Source organism: Corythoichthys intestinalis, chromosome 16, assembly GCF_030265065.1.
Source record: "Corythoichthys intestinalis isolate RoL2023-P3 chromosome 16, ASM3026506v1, whole genome shotgun sequence".
Lineage (NCBI taxonomy): Eukaryota > Metazoa > Chordata > Actinopteri > Syngnathiformes > Syngnathidae > Corythoichthys > Corythoichthys intestinalis.
Genome location: NC_080410.1, coordinates 41419643 through 41442701, shown reverse-complemented (window position 1 = coordinate 41442701; position 23059 = coordinate 41419643).

The window sequence follows — 23059 nt, the reverse complement described above, 5'->3', positions numbered from 1 at the left end:
TTCATTGCTAAATTAGTAAAAAAAAAAAAATTATTAGATTAGTCGACTAATCGTAAAACTGGCCGGCTGACTAATGAGGATGAGAATGAGAATGCTTTATTTTGGACATGAGAAAATAAAAGTAATAAACAAAACAAAACAAAAATAGACAAACCAATTATAATACTTGAGATAACAGCAACAATATTTAAGACAATAATAATAATAAATATTAGAATTTATTCATTGTGTCCAAAAAAAGAGCAGGATGAAGCATTTGCTTATTAAAACCTACCCGCCTTTTCTATTTCTCAATAATAATATCAGTCCGCCTTATTTAATTAGGCCTCATATTAAGAAAGAATTAATGCAACCATATAGATAAGATGCAACACAAAATAAACATAAAATGAAATAAAAAGCACCAGCCAATAACATATGTGAAAACCCCCTATATTAAAACAATTTCTCTTCCCTATACCCTGTGAAAACCATGTGTTTGTACCACTTCCTAAACTGGGTCATGCTTGGGTCATCAGGAGAAAATTTGTCGTTTAGGACAGCCCTAGTGTACCGGAACATATTTCCTCAACACCCTTCTCACCTTTTTAACCCCTGACACTTGAAGAGGGCCCCTGGATAAGTTTGCCTTAGGCCCCAAAATTGCCAAGTCCGCCACAGTGTAGCTTTGAGTAGGCTATGTCAAAAACCAACTTCCATACAAAATATCTTTCCAGGGTTTCAAACCAAAATGAAGTTTTTGATTCCAGTATCTGAGAATCCTTCGCTAAAAGACAACCAAACCGACGTTAATATGTTTTGTAGTGTTTTTACGGTAAGTGTCATAACTGCAGATATGGAGGTTCATGGTCGTTATTCACGAGAGGAGGATTTATGTGGCACGACTCCCGGCAGCGGGTCGAGAGCGAGTGGGTCCATTTTCATTTCAATCAGTCAGCTTGTTGGTTCAGTTGGCTCGGCGCGCTCCACAAACAAAACCAAATGGCACTTTCGCTTTGCGGGCGGAGGCAGGAATGAGACAAGGAACATATAGAGGCGCAGTTTGGGAAATCACGGTTTCAATAAGCTGGTCAAACAACAAAAGATGATGAAATGAAAAGCTTCCTCCGATTGCAACCAGCTTACAACTTGTGCGACAGACACAACAGGAACAGACGGGACAGGCAGAAAGAAGCTAAATGAAGATCTCCCGTAAGACTACTTTTGTCAGCGTCTATATCGATTTTCGCCGCGATCAATAATGGGTTCGGAACGGATGCTTGAATGTCATGTTTCGATCATAATGAAGACAAACTGTTTCTTTTAGGAAAAAAATGCTGCCTGAGAACGTCAAGACCTGATAAAAGCTTCATCACAGTTCAGTGGCGGATGCCGGTCTTTTAGTGAGGGGAAGCTCAAAGTGTGTCCACCTGTGAGTGCTTTGTGATAATGGAGGGGCTCAGCGGCACCCGCTGCTCGGTAGTGAAAGAAACTAGAGTGCCAGAAGTCAAATAAATAAGATCAATTTTTTTGCTAGTCGTTTTGAAGAAAGCAAGTGTCAGGATGATTATGAAAGTCTCCGGTTCAACTCAGAACAAGAGAATGAAAACTGAAAAATGCCTCCCGCGGATGTTAATACGACGACATCACTGATTCGCTCATTTCGCTGTCAGTCAAGAGATATAGCCTCAGACAGATCATCCAATCAACATGCAAAGAAGCAGCGAGTCCAGGCCAGCCGAGCCAGACGCGCACTACGTCCAATAGGCGGGATAAACCCAGCCTTTAGCCAATGACTAGATATGTTTTACTGCAGTAAAACAAAGTACTCTCAACTCTGGAGACGCGCTGCGTCCACACTGTTTAAAGGACCTTGAAGCAATGCGAATGAATGAAAAGCAACTCGCATCATAACCAGTGATAAGCTAATTCTGCCCGCTGTAGTGCATTTTTGGTCAATGACAAGTAAACACAACAGTATATCGTAATTTTTGGACTATAGACCCCAATCACGTGACGTCACAACTGGTGCCGCCATATTATCCGTCAGCTCATCGTGTTTACATATTACCGCTACGTACATTCCTCCTATTACTGCGTGTTTTTCTGCTTGTCTAAGGAATCACCGCCTAGTAAACGAACCCAAAAACCTTCCTGACAATCGTTAACATTGATTAATCAAAAATGGTGAAGGCATGTGTGGCGGTTGGTTGCAGTAACAGAGAAGATAAACAGTCATTTTAGTAGTTGCTGTGTGCCCATTGTTAAAAGGGCAAATCTCGAAAGCAGCACGGTTTGTTTATCTCTGTCCGTGATGCGTTTGCGTCGACAGCCGTTAGGCAGCGGAGAAAACATCAATATGATGCCAACACGATCGCAGACCTCATCAGACGGAGACTACGAAGCTCGTCGCCACGGTCGCTCAGCAAGAAGGTGAGCGCAACAACAGGTGTTGTGCCGAAAAATAGCCGCCCTGCGTGAAATGTCCCCCCTGACGGGAGTGCCCACACGGAAACGACTGTCTTGTACCGTGAATATGTATTATTTTACTCTGCTTGAACTAATAAATGTCATACCTGTGTGATTGTCATTGGGATATGGTCGTGAAAACCTTTAGGCTAATACATATCTGTTCAAAGATGGTTATGTGGCCCAGTCCACGATTTGTTACTAAAATACAATACTAATATTTTGTGCAATTTAATTATTTAAAACTGATCTTACAGTTGTAAATCCATTACTGTAATGCGCCCATGAAAACATTTGATGTTTTCACGTCAATAAAGCGTTATAAATAAGCGCTCCCGTCAGGGAGGGCATTTCACGCGGGGCAGCCATTTTTCGGCACACACTGGCCCTTTGTCGATCAAGTTTCATTTTACAATCGTGACAAAGGTGACGCTCAGATGACCAAATGTCTGTTTATATTCAGGCCGGTGCCGATTTTGGCTACCCGACTCATCGTGACATAAACTGGAATATGATTGGAAATTTTGTGGTCTCAGGACGAGCTCTGACGCACGGGATGGGACCGGACGGGAGGAAACATCGGTTTGGGCATCAAATATGGATCTGGCGACTGGATCGACCGAAGCTTTTCCAAATAACGGCTTTTATGCAACTCATCCAATGAGTTTACAGTGTCTGAAAGCACCGGGGCTTCCATAATTTGCAAGTAAATCCACCTTTAGAAACTCCAAGTGTTACCTCGATAGCTCGATTAGAGAAATGAATACGACCCCAACCATGGATTGCTTTGCTTTGAAGGCTTTACGAACAAGAGCTCTCGAGTACAAAATGATGTGACTCAGCCAGGAGCTGTGATCACCCAGGAAGTACAAAGAAGTACAATAGAGGCTGGACATTTATACTGTTGAAAACCCACCGTGAAACGAAACTAATCTCACAAACCTGGGTATTTTTCCATACAAAAACATCTTTTAGCTGAGACCTTGAACACCGGCTGTGGCTAGAACGAAGATAAGCTTCGTCTGATAAACCACAGTCGCTCATTGTATTCATTCAGGGCATACTGGAAAACAGGAACATAACAGTCCATATTTGAGCATATTGTGAAGGCTATGGGAAGGCACACTCAAACAGGTTGTCTATGCTGCAATGTTTTCATGCAAGCATAACAAAAGCATACAAAATATGATGTATAATGGTTGTGTTTTAAGCATGAATAAAATTCTCTCACAAAGGCGCACCTGACTATGAGCCGCCACCCACTAAATTTGACAGGAAAATTGACATTTTTTCATGGATAAGCCGCACCGGACTATAAGCTGCAGCTGTCTTTACTGTATTATGGGCTATTTACACTAAAAGATATTAACCGGTACAACTTTATTTGTCACCTGCATCTTCAGACTGTCTAAGACCAAATGAACCACTATGAAGCTTCATTTGGCCATCATCGCTCCCTTGGAGGAGACAGTCAACCTGTGATGCCACCTGCGGTCAACACTGTTGTCATTCCACATGCCTCCTAGCATGCATTGCACCACTACAGATGTAAATAATCAAAAATCATGTTCTGTGCTAAATATTTCTTTAGTTATTGTTCCAGTTGTTTCATTAATTGCTAGCTATGGTATTTGGTAACACTTTATTTGACAGTGGCGCCATACGACTGTCATCAGACCATCATAATTATGACTATGATCTCACTTTTAAACAGATGTAAAAGATCTGAGCTGGACACAGATAGAGTTAGTGACAGAATTTGCCAAATGATTCTTAATTACATCTGTCATAAGCATTCATTAATAGCCATGATAGTGTCATGTCATAATCATGATGGTCTTATGGCAATCTTATGATGCTGCTGTCAAAGTGTTACCTATTAACCCAAATAAATCAACAAATAAGCCGCACTGGACTATAAGCCGCTGGATTTAAAATGAGGGGGAAAAGTAGCTGCTTATAGTCTGAAAATTACTGTATATTTGATCACTTATTTCTTGACATTTTAGGAGAATCTGAGCTTCCATTGCAGTCTTAGAGCAATCCCCTCGGTCATAGTTCTGAGATATCTGCGTCAATATGCAAAACTCACAACAATATACAGGTAGTGCCTCGGTTAAGACGTACCCGACTTAAGTGTTTTTGTATTTACGACTCCGGAGTGTCATCCGCCGTTTTGTCTCCATTTTTTTTTTTTTTTAATATTAATGTTTGTGTGTGTAGATTACAGCAGCAAGCCTGCGTGCAGATTTGTTGCTTGTGAAGTATCCACAGAGGCAACTGTAGATAACCCCTTTTTTTTTTTTACTGTTTATTGTGCATTTTCAATTGTGTTCAAATACTTGGGGTCAGTTTATGTGATTATTTTTTATCATGTGCGGACACTAATACATGCTAATCGTTTGCAGAGGAGGGTAGAGTAGCCAAAAATTTTACTCAAGAGTACAGATACTTCAAAATAATATCACTCAAGTGAAAGTATGTCATCCAAAAAATTTACTCAAATACAAGTAAAAAAGTAGAGGGATGGGCTGCGCATGGCCCCCCCCCCGACCCCCCGCCCGCCCTCCCTCCCCGGGCTGGCTGGCTGGTTGGGGCCGTGGCCCTGGGTTGGCGCCCGCGCGGTTTCTCCGCCCGTCTGCGTGGCTGTCGCGCGCCCGGTGGGGCTTGCGTGCGGCTGGATGTGGTAGGCCATGCTCGGGTTGGGGGTTCCGGTGCCGGGATTGGCGATGCGGCGGCGTAGGGTTGGTCGCCAACGGGCTTACACTCATAAGAGATTCACACGATTACTGGGTTCTAGATCACAGAACTGATTTGTGTACGCTCTACCCCTTTCAATCACTTAGCTTATAGTCTTATAGACACCCCCACCCCCATTCTCCTCTTTCACTGGCCAATTGGCCCCCACATGGTGTAAACCGGAAATACATCTCGCTGACGATAGCACCAGCATATTAGTAACTAGTTTAGATGTTCAATGTATTTCTTGTTGTTGTTTGTGTATGCGTTTCTTTTCTTTCTTCTCTTGTATTTCTTTTCTTCTGTCCCCCCATAATCCCTTCCTGTTCGCTGCTTTGTCATAATAAAAAAGTATTTTGAATGATCACAATGGGAGTATGTCAGACTCTCCATGTGAAACATTAAAACTGTTCAGAATCCGGGCACTTAGATTTCCATTCTCTGTGTCAAACAGCTGAACAGGACAGGTTTTAAAAAAAAAAAAAAAAAAGTAAAAAAGTACTTGGTGAAAAGAATACTCAAGTAAAAAGTAACATTGTGAGTAACTGCTTTTTCTTTTTTTTTTTTTTTTAAACAATGGTATTTTTTTCTCAGCACAGTTATCTATATGAACTGTTATAATGATACTGTACAACCACCCATAACATAACTACATTTAGCCAAAGAAATACAAAAAAAAAAAAAAATCATTGCATTCCGGCAAGAGAAAAAAAATGACAAATGAAGAATTATTCGTCCAAAGAGCATGATCGCCCTCTAGTGGAGATAATAGTTCCTTGTTTGCATAGTGAATAGTTCCTTCATAGTTCCTCTTATGGAATTAAAAGGATCATATCTTCAGTTTTCCGTGGTCAATCAGTGCCAAATAAAACCTGGGAGCGAGGTTAAACTCCTCGCTTTCGAGTCATGTTGAGGGTGATGCTCTATATCAAATTCTTCATTTTTTATGGTGCTTTAAAGACGCCACGCGAATGATCAGGTTGGCGTAATCATAGAACGGCAAGCTTGCGTCAGATTGGTGTAATGGAGTCATGTGATTATTGTTGCTACGTCTTATTGGTGAAATTGGTAGAGCAACTCTTGGCATCACTGGTAAAAAAATATATATATGTATGTAGAATAAAAAGAAGAAAAATGTAACTACTCGTGCAGCCCAAAGTAGCGGAGTAAGATTAGTGTTTTTTTCTTCACAAATCTACTCACGTAAAAAGTATGGCTGAGTAATACTACTCTTAGAAGTACATTTTTCCTCAAAAAGTTACACAAGTAAATGTAACGGAGTACATGTAATGCGTTACGACCCACCTCTGATCGTTTGTATGGATTTTTATTGCTGTATCAACAGCTAGTTATAAGCGCACATTTGAATTGCTGTTATTGAAGATGAAAATGATTTAATATCATTTTTGTTTGAGTTTCATTCTGCAAGTGTCGATGTCATGAGCAGCTGAATAAAGTCAGCAAACCACACGGACGTCTGACAGACTTTTCTGAGCTGAGCCCGCCGTCTAGCTACGACTTAGCGCCAAGGTCTTGGCAAGGATAGTACATTGACCTATAATACATGGTTTTGGACAGTTATTTTGAGATTTGGGGGGGTATTTAGGGTACTTAACGGTTTAATTCCTATTTACGCGGAAATTCGTTTACATCGCCAGCATAGGAACGGAACTTGTTCGTAACTCGGGGGCTACCGGTATTAAAATAGTTTTGGTAGAAGCTGCCTTCGCACTCCTGCTTTAATTGGGAAAGCATCAAGCCCTCCCTCGTGAAACAGGTCTGACATTTTGGCCAGATTACTGTCTCACTTGAAGGCTTTCCCATTAGCTAATGCATGTCTCTCCATTGCCTGGGGTTCTTCTCTCTGTCGTAGAGATGTGTTAGGAATGCCCTTTTACCAGTAAACTGCACTGCACACGCAAATGGAAATTTGAGGCATTATGCGAATGTTAAATTAGCACACAAACTCAATGTAGTTGTTTTATCTCGCTCTTAACAATAGTTGAGGTTAAAACTCAACCATGTTTAGTTCTTTTAACCTGTCCTTCAGTTCTACAGATAATCCCTATAACCTCAACAAGTTCTTTTCCAACTTTTCATGTAGTTTTCTTCTAAGTGTTTGTCTTCTAAGTGTGTTCCTCAGTTTGCCGCTCTGCAGAGAATTTGGACTCTTGTAGTAGTTGTGCTTTGCCTGAGGCTATCTAAACAGCAAGAGCAATTCCTTCATCAACAGTCATGCTCAATTGGTCGGAAAAGTTGCTGACTTTTACAGGGCACAACAAGGTTTATCAGACAATTCAAAAGTAATACGGTGAAGCCACAACACACCGTGAAAGTGGTTATGTTTAACACTCTATAGGGCACTCGGAATTATTCGGAACGAGGAAAATGCGACGAAGAGCCGCAAAATGTCATTGTTTCAGTCTCTTTACTCCAACATTTTTAAAGGATATTCTTTTTACGAAATATTTTTCCCTAAATGCTAAATAAATGGTATGGTCATGACAAATAACAGTCTTGTGCTAAATGGAATATGAAATATTAACTAATTTGCTCCCAAAAACGTATAAATACGTTCTATTTTTAATTGTTTCAGTGTCCCAAAGACGTATTTATACATCTTTTACGTTCCCCCCAACCCCCCTCCAAAAAGACATTTCTGGGTTCTGATTCAATTTAGCTCCAAAGTACAAAGTTGAAAATCCATTTTAAAGCAACAAAACTGGCCACTGGAGGGCAGTAGCGCATTTGGTAAGACCCGCAACCCGATTCAACGGCAACGAACGGCCAAGCCGCACAGCTGGGGCGCCGGCGGAAGACGACCGAATGGATGCCAGGCGGCGGACGACCGAGCAGAACAACCGGTAGGACACCCGGGATGCCAGGTGCTGAACCACTGAGCAGAACGACCAGGGCCACTAGTGCAGCGGATGATGCCTTTGAGTCTGTGCTGCTCGCGAGCAGAGCCCGCAGAAACTCTAAAAAATTCAACTTTATGAGTAGGAATGGGAATCGAAATCCGATTCCAATTCCGAACCGGTTCCGAGTGTTTCGAGGCCTCGACATCACAATGAAAAAGCCTTAACGATCCCTTTAACGATTCCTAAAGACACATATTGCGTCATCACGTGTCTTGTTGTCCAGACGCATCAAACTAGCATGGGGCCAAGAACCACTCGCTCCATAGTTTGGCTACACTTCACCAGGAAAGAGGGTGAAAATGAAAGGTTACGATAGTTTAGCACGAGCATTGCCGCTGTAAACATAACAATGACAGCACGTAGGTTCAAACGCTCGAAAGTGTGTCTTCACTTCACGAGGAAAAATTACAACAAAGCGACTTGCAGTCATTGCAAAGTGGAGATAACTGCATCGGGAAGGAATAGACTGCACTGTCCTCACCGAGACGCTAAGGCTCAGTCCTGTCTGTATGGCTAGCTAAACTCCCAAATGACGATGCAGAAGACGTTGGTATAATTTGCTGACTTTATTCAACCATCACTTGAAGAGTGAAACTAAAAATAGAAATGAAACAAATAAATTTCGTCCCCAATAACAGGTTTGCATCAACGTAAATCAGCGATGATTGGCTGCTAATACAGTAATAACAAACAGTTAACATGCGTTCGCTAGCATTAGCACATCGTTTAAACCACTACATAACTGGATTTAAGTGTCCGATCGCGAGTGGAAACACACAACAACAACACAAAAGATGATACATACAGACGTTGCCTCTCTAGCTATTTTACAAACATTAACAAAGAACGTAGGCTCGTGGCAGTGTTTCCCTTTCTCACTAATTCGCTCACTCTCTTGGATGCGGGACTTCTTCGTGTGTAAGCGCGCTCTTCTTCACGTGAGCGCATTCTTCGCGTGAGGAAGTGCAAAAGCACCCCCACTTGAGCGTGAAAGCGCCATAAAAACTAAAAGGCATGCATTTCAATGTAATGGTAAATAATACACTTTAACACAGGGGTCCCCAAACTATGGCCTGCGGCTCCACATTTGGTCCGGCCACCTGAACAATACCAGAGAGCATTTTGAATTTTTTATTTTTATTTTTTACCCTCTCTCAGTAGTGTTATATATTTCCTGACCTTTTTCTGTGAATAACTCAGAGAGGGTTATTTGGTTATTATATATTTAATTATTTATTTATTTATTTATATATATTTATTATTATTATTTTTATATACTTTTGTTCCGTGAAAAATCCACAGAGGGTTATTTGATTGTGGCTTTCTGAAAAACTTTTTTTTTTTTTACATTTACGCACTCCTGCAATCGTCACACTTTTTCTGTTACAAACTGACCCCGGCCTCTCATCAGAGAAGGGAAAAGTTATTTGGCCCTCACAGGAAAAGGTTTGGGGACCCCTGCTTTAAAACATATTGCCAAAGGCAGAACAACGACCTATATGCCAATATATACCAATATTTTTTATTTCTATTAGAAAAATGTTTCAGTAAAATGTTACACATTCTTGTGCATTTGCCACTTATTGCCACCGTTAACATTGAGGCTTTGGGCCTCTTTTGAACTTGTTGTGAGTTTGTAAGGTTGTAACTTCTGATTAAACAAACTCGATGCCAATCAAAATGTTTTTTCTTCTTTTTCCCCGAAATTAGAATCGATAAAGAATCGAACCGTTAAGCAGGATCGATAATGGAATCGGAATCGTAAAAATCGTATCAATTCCCATCCCTATTTATGAGACAGGCGGCGATGAGGGAAAAGTTTACCCGGCTGTCGCGACCGGAACAGCGTCATCTTTCAGTTATGTGTAAATAAATTGTTACTTTGCAATCAAAAGCTCCATTTGTCTTGTTTATCTTATTTTGCAAAAGGAAAACATTATTCAGATGTTTGGGATGTAACTTAAGCAAAAAATAGCTGTGTTAAAGTCAAAGTTTTTATGTTTGAAATGTATGCTTTCACAAAAAGCTCAATTTCTCCATTTTTTCATCAGAAATTGGAAAATTGCTCAAACTAAGCCATTTTCTAATGCTGATTTCTATAGAATGGAAAAAGATATGAACTAACTTTTTTTGTAGTCTTTCTTTTGGTGGGCTCCATGTCTATATAGCAAATGAATTTTCTGTGGGCCAAGCAAAATCAGTCAAAATCCAGTAAAACGGCGGGGAGTGAAGGGCCTTGCTTCGGTGAAAATTGCTGGGAGTGAATGAGAAATGCATTTATTCAGTACAACATGGCAAAATTACTCAAAACTGTCCAATTGTTGCACCTCCCAAACTATATTTTATCCCACCAGCGTTAGTCCAGCTTTTGTCATTTTCTTGCCCTGGCTTCGGAGAGCATAAACAAACCAGGAAGCGTGACAGCTAGTCGACATGCTAACCTAAACCGAGTGTCGTTTCAAAGTCTGTTCTCAGCTTTCGACGCGAAAAATAACTCAAAACTACCCGGGATCGTTTCACACGGCAGGGGCTTTGTCGATTGTCGGTAACCCGCACGGCAGCATACAAGTTACAGCTCGTCGGACTCGTTCCCCTGCTGCGGGCAGGAGAGCTCATTTGCCAGGGAAGCAGCTAGAAAATGACTGCCGGACAAACCGGCCGATGTCAGAGGAGCTGCCACATGATCAACACGAATATGGCGTAAATTAATGCTTAAAAACAAGGCGAAGACGTGGTGCGTCCCCTCTTGCCATCCCTGAAGGCTGGTTGATGGGTGCGCGGGTGGTCCGATGGCTGCTTAGCCACCCTCCCTCCCTGGGCTGGCTGGGTGGGGGCCGTGGCCCAGGGTTGGAGCCCGCGTGGCGTCTCCGCTCGTCTGTGTGGCTGTCGCGTGCTTGGTGGGGCTCGCGTTCAGCTGGATGTGATTGGGCGCGCTCGGGTGGGGGGTCCCGGTGCCGGGAGTGGCGATGGGGCGGCGTAGGGTCGGTCGCCAACGTGCTTACACTCACAAGGGATTCACACGATTACTGGGTTCTAGATCTCAGAGCTGATTTGGGTATACTCTACCCCTTTCAATCACTTAGCTTATAGACTCCCCCACCCCTGTCCCCTTCTTTCCCTGGTCAACAGGCCCCACCACGGTGTCAACCGAAATACATCTAGCTGATTATAGCACCAACATATTAATAGTTAGTGTAGGCGTTCAATGTATTTGTTGTTTGTGTTTCTTTTGTGTTTCTTTTTCTTCTGTTCCCCCATCACCCCTTCCTGTTCGCTGCTTTGTCATAATAAATGAGGTATGTTCTATGATCACAATGGGAGTATGTCATATTCTCAATGTGAAACATTAAAAATGTCCAGACCAACCAGACACTTAGACTTCCATTCTCCGTGTCAACAGCTGAACAGGACAGGTTTAAAAAGAGGTGTCATACAACATATAACAAATGTTATGAAAATATTTTATAAAGGTTGAAAAGTTAACAAGTGTTGCTTTAAATACGAACAAATATATTTGTTTTTTAATCAACTTTAGAATGCTTTTAGGGGCATACCCAGAGTTTATTTGTGTGTTTATTCATTTTAATAGTTATTAATCAGGCACATGACGTTTTTCTTAATGGTCCAAAAAAACAGTTCACTTGCCCTGTAAGAGGTTAAAATAAAAGTCTGAACTCATCTAAATGCACATAATGTATAACACTGACAGTGATCCAGGACAAAGAAAAGACAAGCAGGCTCCATAAACACATTGGATTAATAACAGATATAGAGGGCAACATGATTGAAGCAAGTGAGGATTCAAATAAAACACAATGTTCATAAAGACCTTGAGTCTATCATCCTAACATGTTCATCTCTTTTTTAAGTCCTGTTAAATTAAACCAAAGAACACCGTTTAGTCACACGGATTTCTGAGTCCTTCCCATTCAACACAACACAATGCAACAAAATACATTCAATAAAGCCGAAATAAATCCTACCACCCAACTGATTGTGTCAAGGCTCTGTTGTCGTAAACATCTTAACTAACTTGACACCTTGAAGAATGGCAGGCTGATGGATGAGGCTGACGGAGGCCGAGGACCGGCCAGACACTTGACCGACACTTCTTGACCCTCTGTGACTTCGGCTAGTTTTATACTTCAAGTTTGTTCCTTTAAACTTTAAGTAATACTGTATATAACAATATATCTGCAAGCAGGTACTATAGGGCCTAAGCACACACTGTTTGTGATACATTTATGGACGGTTTGGAACTCTGGTTGCCATTCAAGTGTTCCGTGTGAAGCACACTGTGTTCCTCAAGTACCATCTTTTTTATGAACTCTATTTTCAACTGCAGAGGTGTCAGTTATTTTTTTCATGTTTGTTTTTAACCCTTTAAGGTCTGGGCCTATTTTGTCTGATTTTGCATGCCTTTGAAGTTGCCTTTATATTTCAAAGAAAGAATTGTTTACGATGGCCTGGTTTGGTCCCTTTTTTTGTGACACCTTGAACTTCATGTCCAAACTGTTGTTTCCTTCACTGACCAATTATAAATCATCATTTTGGGCCCAAAAAGACCAAAAATTCCAAAATCGTTTGGTCAAAATTTTTAATATTGATGTCCAATTGACAGCCAAACATGCGTAACGAACCGTTTTGAAACGTTGTAATATTTATATCAACATGTTAGGATGAACATTCAACCAAAAAAATTTAGAATAAATAGTCTTATATTTGACAATTCAACATAAACAACAGGTACAGCCATAGGCGTTTTTTGCCTTTATACATGCTCTAGTCAAAACAGGTTATATACAGCAGAACAAACAGTGAAGAACAGTGAAAAAGTATATACCATCTAACACAAAAAGTGTTTAGAGGCCATCTCTTTATGAGTTTAGGTATTGCGGCCCATCCCCTGATGAAAACTATGTACACACAATCAAGCTTCTTGAACACACATTTATATACACAAATTGAGAAGACATTGTGGGGGAAAAAAATATATACATCTATATAACATTGAAAAAAAAAGTATTTTCAAAAATATTTACAATAAACAAGTTAGATTTTATTTAGGCATGCCACTCCGAAAAGCAGTTTCGTCCTGGAATTAGACACAGGGCTGCATCACACAGCCCACACTTCCATAGGGTGTCGGTCCTCTTTCCACCCTTCCATTTTCATTTCACTTTACTTTCATTGTCACTATAAATGTACATGAAAAAAAGTCAGTATTTATGAAAATAATAAAGTATAAAATAAAAATATATACAGCAATAAATAATAATGGAAATCTATATGTATGACAATAGAAAGAATACCATAGCTGAATATGTGATACATCCCTAATCTTCATATAGAAAAAAAGACCACAAATTATAAATTCCTGCCTGGGATACACACAGTGCACGTACGACTTTGATCTGATATGCACATTTTATTATTATATACACAAACACACACTTATATTGCATCAAAATTAAGTTTGTCTTGCAATATCAAAAGAAACTTTTTCTGCATAAAAAAAAAAAAAAAGTGAGTTGGCTTACCTCTGCTCGTCGATGGCGTCACCCACGTGTTCAAATCCGTCACGATCTTCACTCGAGGACTCTTCCGAAGAAGACGATGATGACGAATTTGGACCATCCTCTTCCTCAAGTTGATTAAAAAGCACAATTGCTTGAACTAAATTTAGTTTTCCGTTCATTCTCAAAGTCACACAAAGTCGCTGCTCGATCCAAACGGCCGTCGTTCGCCACCTCGCTGCTTCAGAACACTCCTTCCTCTTGTTCGGTGGAACCTCGCACGGCAGTTATATTTATAAAAAAAAAAAATAAATTAAAAAAAAAACGCATTTTGTGCTTCCACTGTGACTTCGAAAGGGTTAGTTTGATTTGTGTTTTTTTTCATGGAGCTTCCGTTTTGAAAAAGGACAAGAAATGATGGAAATATAGACATAAACAAATGATCCATGCAGTGTTTTAATGTTTTTTTGAGAGGACAGTAAAACTGTAAAACTTAAATGACAATATCTCACGTTTTAGTTGGCCGATTGACTTCAAATAATAACGAGAGTAAACCGCAACTTCCGCACTTTAAAACGAGACCAACCAACGGCATGTGGGCGACGTAATTAAAACGTGAGGGCGCTTCAAAGACGATGTGCGCTGAGGACGCGCCGGCGCGTCCTTCGACTCTCAAGGGTTAAAGTGCGTACGACAGGAGAAAAAAAAAAAAAAAAGTCTTAAATAGCATTATTATATGAATTAGAATCATATTTTGAGACCATTCGACTACATAAAAAAATTTAGCAAAGCGCAGATGAAGAGAAATTAGTCTTTTAATCCGCTGGTTAGCCACGCCTATTATAGGGCTCTAGCGTCCCCAATAGAATTATTCAGAAAGAGGAAAACGCGACGAAGAGAGCCGCAAAATGTCATTGTTTCAGTCTCTCTACTCCAATATTTTTACAGGATATTTTTTGTGTCCAAGTATTTTTCCCCAATGGCTAAATGGCATGGTCATGACAAATAACAGTCTTGTGCTAAATCGAATATGAAATAATAAAAATGCATTTATTCAAGAAGACAAGGCAAAATTACTCCATAAAGGTCAAAACTGTCGACTTCACCTTTACTGTCGCACCTCCCGAACGATATTTTATGACACCTAAGTCGGGCTTATGTCATTTCCCTTCCCCGGCTTCGGAGAATAAACAAACCAAGAGGCGTGACAGCTAGTCGACATGCTAACCCCAACCGAGTGATGTTTCAAAGTCTTCGAAGCGGGAAATCACACATAACTAGCCCGGATCATTTCCCATGACGACTGGGTTGTTGTCTTCGCCGATCGGCAACCCCCCTGTCGTAGAGCAATTTAGAGCTCGTTCCCCTGCTACTACGGACAGGAGAGTTCGCCGGGGCAAGCAGTTGGACAATGACCGCCGAACAAACCGGCCGACGTCAGAGGAGCGTGTAGCTGCCAAATGGTCAACACGAATATGGCAAAATAATGCTTTACTACACGGTGAAGACGTAAACAGCGACAGTCATACGAGAGTGGCTGCAGTTGTTGTGCAGTTAACATGTGCAGGTAATGTGTATGAGGAGAGCTTTTTACATTCCCATCAATGATCAAACGTAAATAGTCCTTTATTTAAAGGTGAGTGTGTAGTGTTTCCTTTGTAATCGCTGCAGTCGCGGCTATTTTTAACATAGTTGCAATTTCTGATCGGTCGAAAAATTTGACAGAACGGGCACACGAAGAGGGCAATAAGCCGAGTATATGTAGTGCTCTCCCGACGGGCGGATGTGCGACAAGCCACCAGTCGTCGGCCGAGGGGACAAGGAGCATGTCAGCCACCTACATATTAAAATGATCCCAGTATTTGACATAATACAAAACACGATGTTTACTCACTTTTTCGTAAGTCCCATGGTCCAACAGTTGTAGGGCTTGTTTTGGGCAATATTCGCCGGTGAATGGGAACCTTTTGAAACCCCAAAAAGGCGCACAAACCTCTCCCTCATACAGCAAGATTTTTCTGCCGCCGTTTGTCTAGCGTGATGCGAAAAATAAACGTATTAATCCGCAAAATCAGCTAAATCCTTAGTCCTTCTCATACAGTACGGCTGAATAGTGAAGAGGACTCCTTATTCGTACACGTCACAGCGCCCTCTTCCTCAATGCAAGACCGAAGCCGGAAGTCATTCATTTTCGAAAACGCGGGATTCAAAAATTGAATAAATTCAGTGGGGCAAATAAGTGTTTAGTCAACCACTAATTGTGCAAGTTGCCCCACTTTAAAATATTAGTGAGGCCTGTAATTGTCAACATGGGTAAACCTCAACCATGAGAGATAGAATGTGGAAAAAAAAAACAGAAAATCACGTCATTTTATTTTTAAAGAATTTATTTGCAAATCATGGTGGAAAATAAGTATTTGGTCAATGCCAAAAGTTCATCTCAGTACTTTGTTATGTACCCTTTGTTGGCAATAACTGAGGCCAAACGTTTTCTGTAACTCTTCACAAGCTTTTCACACACTGTTGCTGGTATTTCGGCACATTCCTCCATGCAGATCTCTAGAGCAGTGATGTTTTGGGGCTGTCGTTGGGCAATACGGACTTTCAACTGCCTCCACAGATTTTCTGTGGGGTTGAGATCTGGAGACTGGCTAGGCCACTCCAGGACCTTGAAATGCTTCTTACGAAGCCACTCCTTTGTTGCCCTGGCTGTGTGTTTGGGATCATTGTCATGCTGAAAGACCCAGCCATGTCTCATCTTTAATGCCCTTGCTGAGATTTTCACTCAAAATCTCTCGATACATGGCCCCAATTCATTCTTTCCTTTACACAGATCAGTCGTCCTGCTCCCTTTGCAGAAAAACAGCCTCAAAGCATAATGTTTCCATCCCCATGCTTCACAGTGGGTATGGTGTTCTTCGGATGCAATTCAGTATTGTTTTTCCACCAAACACGAGAATCTGTGTTTCTACCAAAAAGTTCTATTTTGGTTTCATCTGACCATAACATTCTCCAAGTCCTCTTCTGGATCATCCAAATGCACTCTAGCGAACCGCAGACGGGCCTGGACGTGGACTTTCTTCAGCAGGGGGACACGTCTGGCAGTGCAGGATTTGATTTGTCCCTGGCGGCGCATTGTGTTACTGATAGTAGCCTTTGTTACTGTGGTCCCAGCTCTCTGTAGGTCATTCACTAGGTCCCCCCGGTGTGGTTGTGGGATTTTTGCTCACTGTTCTTGTTATCATTTTGACGCCACGGGGTGAGTTCTTGCATGGAGCCCCAGATCGAGGGAGATTATCAGTGGTCTTGTATGTCTTCCATTTTCTAATAGTTGCTCCCACAGTTGATTTCTTTACACCAAGCATTTTACCTATTGCAGATTCAGTCTTTCCAGCCTGGTGCAGGTCTACAATTTTGTCTGTGGTGTCCTTCGACAGCTCTTTGGTCTTGGCCATGGTGGAGTTTTAAGTGTGACTGACTGAGATTGTGGACAGGTGTCTTTTATACCGATAACGAGTTACAACAGGTGCCATTATTGCAGGTAATGAGTGGAGCCTCGTTAGACCTCGTTAGAAGAAAGACCTCTTTGACAGCCAGAAATCTCGCTTGTTTGTAGGTGACCAAATACTTATTTTCCACTAATTTGGAAATTCTTTCAAAATAAAACAATGCGATTTTCTGTTTTTTTTTTTTTCCACATTCTGTCTCATGGTTGAGGTTTACACACGTTGACAATTACAGGCCTCTCTAATCTTTTCAAGTAGGAGAACTTGCACAATTGGTGGTTGACTAAATACTTATTTGCCCCATGGTATATCGATCGCTTCTTCACACATGCAAGTGGTCCATTTCATTCAGGAGCATAAAATACCGTGTGTATTATGAAATAAACATGCTTTTTTGTGTCACAGGCACTTTAAGCTAACACAAGAACAAATAAAGGGATTATAATCAATCTTGCAGGATATGTTCGAAATAGGAAACAGAAGAAGTGATTAAATTTTGGGGTTATGAGGTCCAAGGTCACAGAGTTAAAAAAAACGAATTTCGCGATGACGTGGGTTTCTAGGGTCTCTTAGGCTCCAAGCATAAAATTCCTGGGGCCCCATGCACACCGCAAAAAAGACAATTCGTGCATGAAGGGTTAAAGCAATAACATGGATTATTTAATTTTCAGTTTTTAAATTTATTCCTGTAGCGCTTATGACTTCTTATTGATAAATCTGAGAAATTGGCGCCGTCAATGGCAGCTCATGAGTCAATGTTGGCTGTGTTGGAGAGCGATTACTTACTGTAAAATGTCTGAGAACCATTGCTTAAGAAAAAGGAGAGACGGACAGATCTGCAATGACAGAAACCTTGAAATAGTTCAAATGAAAAGCTCTAAATAAACGTCAGACGGAACATTTACTTGGCATTATGCACTGACCCGTGTAGAAGCCACTGCCATGCCAGACATTAGCCCATAATGTAGTGTTCAGCTCCTTTCACTTGGGTAGGATAGTGAACAAGCAAGAGTGAACATCACATTGCTTTTAGGGAGTTAAAACCCCTCTGATGGTCAGATAAAAGGTCTGGCCTCTTTAAAACATAAGAGGGGACGTGAGGGGAGTAAAGCAGAAATACTCTGAAGCTAAAATCATTTAGAGGAGTTTCATTTCAAGGCGCAGTGTGTCGTACTAATGAGTTTAACGCGAGTGTGAAAGCGCGCATGCCTTTCCATCACGAAGAAAAGGACAGGAGCAGGACCTGGCATCTGTTGAACGTGCCTGCGGATGCAAGCTGCGTCTCATGTCGTTAGCCCGCCAATTAGGAACTCATGTGGTAACAGACAGTGAGCCCTGCACGCTACGCCTGCTGAATCGTCCTCTTCCCCTTAAGAGTGGCAGAGTGCCACAATTACTACCGAAGGCAAGTTGGAAGTTGAGGCAAAGGAGGGATTTGTGAGAGCACACGTTCACCCCCTAGTCAATAACCTCTTTTTGTTCTGACAGGAAGCCAAGACGAGACACCTCGAACAACAGCACCGATGTACCTGACCTATGATTTTTTTGCTCACACATTACATCCAGTGGAATCTCTAAAACTGATTCACTGCCATTGAAGCCATTCATGATCATTTGATCGCTGCCAGTCACTCTCATCCAAAATGGATGGGATGTCTATCGCAAACATTTCGACAGGTAATAATTAGGGCTGTCAAACGATTAATTTATATTTGAGTTAATTACAGCTTAAAAATTGATTAATCGTAATTAATCGCAATTCAAACCATCTATAAATTATGCCATATTTTTCTGTTAATTATTGTTGGAATGAAAAGATAAGACAAGACGGATATATACATCCAACATACGGTACATAAGTACTCTATTTGTTTATTATAACAAGTCAACAAGATGGCATTAACATTATTAACATTCTCTTAACACGATCCATGGATAGAAAAACTTGTAGTTCTTAAAAGATAAATGTTAGTACAAATTGTAGAAATTTGTTAGGTTTTGTGTTGGTTTTCTCCTAGTGTGACTTGTCCCTGTGATTGCCCATTGATTTTACCTGTTGTACCTCCTCCCAGTGTATCCTCCAATCTGCATCCTCCTGTGTTCACCTGTTCCTCGTTGTGTCGTTACCCTTTGTCTGTGTGTGTATCAGAGGTTGCGCTAGACATTCTCGTTGTCTGTCATTTTGACTGACAGGGTGATAAAAATCCGGTCATAATCTATTTTTACCCATCACTTAAATTTTTTAAATGATGATGACATATTCAATAGTATTTACTTTTCATTCATTTTTAATTAATATTGTAACGCTTGCTTGGCGGCGAAAAATTAGACACGGAAGTCGTATTTTTCCACCCTCTTTTTACTCTGCTTACCGCCAACAACACCAACAAAACAACAACGCCGCCCCCAAAGAAAAAAAGGCAACTATATAGGCCCCAATCACCAACATCACACAATGATCTTAATTGAGGTTGTCAGCCCAAAATCTTCTAAATATATATCAAATGCATCTTACCGGATATAAAATGACTACTACATAGTCTGTGGTGATCATTTGGTGCCCAGATTTCTTGTCGAATTACAGCAGTCCATCTCGCTCTCTTCTTCGGGTCTCTCAGAATACGGTAGAACTTCAAGTCTCTCCGTCTATCTTCTCTGTTACTGCAACCAACCGCCACACACGCCTTCACCATTTTGATTATTAATGTTAACGAGCAGAAAAACACGCCGTAATAGGAGGCATGTACGTAGCGGTAATGTGTAAATACGACGAGCTGACGGAAAATATGGCGGCTCCAGTCAGGGAGCGGAGTTGTGACGTCATGTGATTGGGGTCTATACACAGGTGGCAATCCAGTCCACCAATTGGATGACGCGCTGGCACACCGGGTGCACCAATAAGAACCTCGCGTTGATGTGTCAATCACAGTGCCGCCGCCAGACCCCAGTGACGCTACAATATTCTGACAGAATAGCCAACGACGTCATGCATTAAGAGAGACAATAGCTAATTAATATGCTCACTCGCCACCCTGTGGTCTGGGGTGTGAATTGCAACCTGTCAAAATGATGGACGGACTTCAGTTTTTTCCGTCACCGTTTTATAAAACCGGTCAACGACGGAAAATATTCGGTTAACGCGAGCCCTGGTGTGTATATAAGCTCCCAGTTTCTTTTCACTCCTTGTTGCGTCATTGTCTATGTCTATGTCAATTTCAAGTCCTGTCCAAGCCCTCATGTTTAAGTAAGTTTTGGTTTGAACATTGCCTTTTTGATCCCCAGTCCTTTTGGTTGTACTTTGTGCTTTTGGTTAGTTGTTATTAAAACGTTTTTTTTTTTTTTTTTTAGTTCATCACCACCTGCCTTGCTGCTTTTTGTTTCCCTGCAATTGGGTCCACACCACCTGCTTGCCCGCGTACTCCTGACAATTTTATATTAAAACCCCTCTTAATGTTTTCGTTTTATTAAAATTTGTAAAATTTTCAATCAAAAAATAAACTAGCAGCTCGCCATTGTTGATGTCATTACACCATGCTCACTCCCCAAACCCATAAAGTCATTTGGACCCAAGCGCCAGCAGAGGGTGCCAAATAACAAAAAACAAGTAACAAGCGGACATTACACTGCTGTCATTTTAATCTGAGCGGGGCATGTGCGTTAATTGCGTCAAATATTTTAACGTGATTAATTAAAAAAATTACCGCCCGTTAACGCGATAATTTTGACAGCCCTAGTAATAATAGCTTAATTCCTTCACTCTCAGCCATTTTCACCGGTGCAACCCCCTTCGCTCCCGGCCGTTTTACTGGATTTTGACTGATTTTGCAAGGCCCACAGAAAATTCTCTTCTATTGCTATATAAACATGGAACCTACCAAGAGAAAGATTAGACTTCTTTCAGCTGGAAAAAAAAGTTCATATCTTTTTCAATTCTTTGGAAATCAGCATTAGAAAATAGCTTAGTTTGAGCAATTTTCCAATTTCTGATGAAAAAACAGAAATTGATCTTTTTGTAAACGCATACATTTCAAGCATAACAGACTAACACAGCTATTTTTGCTTTAGTTACATCCCAAACATCTGAATATTGTTTTTCTTTTACAAAATAAAGAAGACAAATAGAGCTTTTGATAGCAAAGTAACAATTTACACATAACAGATGACACTGTTGTGGCCGCGACAGCCGGGGTAAACTTTTCCGTCATCCCCACCTGTCTCATAAAGATGGATTTTTTTTTTTAGTCTTTCTTTTGTGGTGACCACTGCCTCGTGGCGGAGTTCACCTGGTTTGGCCGTGCGCATTTTCGGCTGAGTGGCGGGACACTGGAGGGTGCGGGGGACGCGAGTGGCCGAGCACGGCGACGTGGGCCCCGCTCGGTGAGCAGCACGGACTCAACAGCATCGTCCGCTGCACTGGCAATCCCGGTCGTTCTGCTCGGTCGTCCACCGCCTGGCATCCTGGACGTCCATTCGGTCGTCTTCCGCCGGCACCCCAGCCGTTCGTTCTGTTGAATCGGGTTGCGGGTCTTACCAAATGCACTACTGCCCTTCAGTGGCCAGTTTTATTGCTTTAAAATGGATTTTCAGCATTGTGCTTTGGAGCTAAGTTGAATCAGAACCTATAGATGTCTCTTGTGGGGAAAAAAAAAAAAAAAAAGACTTTTACAAGACAAAAAAAGAACGTATTTATACGTTTTTGGGAGCAAATGAATTAAGTGTGAAACTCACACCTTGGGGGGGGGGGGGGGGGCTGTGAATTATTACCTTTTTTTTAACCTTACCTTAAAGTCTGAATAGTTTTGATGTATCGCATGGGAGTTTGATACACTCCCATTGTGGTTGTTCATTATGTTTTACTTTTTTAAGGAGAAATTGGCAAACAGGAAAGGGTATAGGGGGGACAAAAAGGAAGAAAACACAGTAGAAGAGAAGAACAAACCACAACAGAACATACATTGTTAAATGCCTATGCATTATCCAAGTACCGTAATTTTCGTAAGCCGCTACTTTTTCCCCCTCATTTTGAATCCTGTGGCTTATAGTTAAGTGCAGCTTATTTGTTGGTTATTTTGGGTTAATTGGTAACACTTTATTTGACAGCTGTGTCATAAGATTGTCATAACACCGTCAAAACATCCGTCATAAGCATCTATTAATGCTCATGGCAGTGTCATGCCATGTCCCGGCTAAAACCTTTAGGACATCTGCAGTTATAGTCCGGTGCGGCTTATCTATGAACAAATGCAGTCTTCGTGTCAAATTTGGTGAGTGGCGGCTTATAGTCAGGTGTGCCTTATGGTCCAAAAATTATGGTATATTTACCCGTGGACACCATGTGGGGAGTGATAACCGAGGAGATGAATGAGAGAATGTAAATCGAAAGGAGACATGGCAGTTCCCCACCTGGAGGGGTGACACCCCACCTCGAAGGCCTTGAGCCGGCAAGCTGTGCCGGGGCCCAAGGATGATGCCTGGATAGAGGAAGAGGAGAGTAACCCTGAAATCCCACAGAGCCCATCACAGCTCCGCTTCGTTGCGGACCGCCTGCGGGCTGTGTTGCCCAATGCCCACTGCATAAGTCTCTCATCTGGTCCCTACACATGGGAACGCATGCACAAAATGGAAGAGAGCATGTTCTATTTCCGGTTTTGTGCATTGTCCGCAGGTTGACAAAGCAGAAAATAGACCTCGACTGTATTTTCAGTTTGACAGACCAGAGAGGACGGACTCAAGCGGAGCAGTATTAGAGCTGAGCGGAACTCGTATTAATTAAAATAGAAACTTATTTATTGCGTCATTCAGAATGGAGCGTCGCTAAGCGGACCCAGACTACAGGTAGTCCCCGGGTTACGACGGCTGTAGTCTCGTCCGCTATGTTGTCTCTAGTAGTTCTTTTTCCTAATTTTTTTCCCTCACGTAATCAGTATGT